Here is an 883-nt window from a genome sequence, read left to right on the forward strand (position 1 = left end):
GCTGAGTGGTGACATCAGGCTGGGATGGTCTTGTATTACTGATCTGGTTGGGGTCCTCGCAGGGGACAATGGTGTGTGTCTGTAATCCCAGTTATTTGTGAGGCTGAGCCTGTTGGATCACCTGAATCTTGGAGTTTTGGTCAGCAATTCAAAAAGGACAGGATACTTTTTCATACAAGTACATGGTACAACAGGAACATATCCGGAATATGAAATGTTGGGTTTATTTATTGATGAATACATTGCAATAAGCAATATTGACACTAGAAGACAGAATTGAGATCAAAGAGACTTCTGATTCTAGTATCTCAGGACAAACAGCTTCCTTTGCTGGGTGCGGTGGCGCACATCTGTAATCCCAGTTACTTGGGAGGCTGAGGCTGTTGGATTGCTTGAGTCCAGGAGTTCTGGTCTGCCCTTGGCTATACTGAGTGGGTGTCCTACCTACGTTTGGTATCCATATGGTGGCTCTAGGGGAGCCTGGGGCAGCCAGGTTGTGCTAAGGAGGGGTGAACCAGCCCTGGTTGGAAACAGAGCAGGTCAAAACCTCCATGCTGATCAGTAGTGGGATTGCACCTGCAAATAGCTGGTGTAGAGCAGCCTGGATGATACAGTGAGACACAGACTTTTTTTTATTGTGTGGTCAGGTCATCATCACCATGATCATATCATTTTCCCCATATAGTCATTATTATCAACATCATTAGCATTGTATCATCATACCAACATATTATCATCATCTTCATCATATCATCACCATCATTTCCTACATATAAAAGGTGCTCATAGTTCTGCTCCAAATTATATGTTCCCCATGTGAATGGACAGTTTTACTGAATAAAATGCTATCAATCAACTATTGAATCAGTATAGATAGCATCGC

At 43.1% G+C, this 883-nt stretch overlaps 1 non-coding gene across 1 annotated transcript; it reads left to right on the forward strand.

Moving 5' to 3' along the window:
* Positions 1-329: 329 nt before the first annotated feature.
* On the forward strand, positions 330-630 carry LOC149441506 (signal recognition particle RNA). The gene has a single exon (XR_016307363.1).
* The last annotated feature ends 253 nt before the right edge of the window (positions 631-883 follow it).

Source organism: Staurois parvus, unplaced genomic scaffold (genome assembly GCF_062004578.1).
Source record: "Staurois parvus isolate SC_StPar_1 unplaced genomic scaffold, SC_StPar_1.0 ptg000978l, whole genome shotgun sequence".
Classification (NCBI taxonomy): domain Eukaryota; kingdom Metazoa; phylum Chordata; class Amphibia; order Anura; family Ranidae; genus Staurois; species Staurois parvus.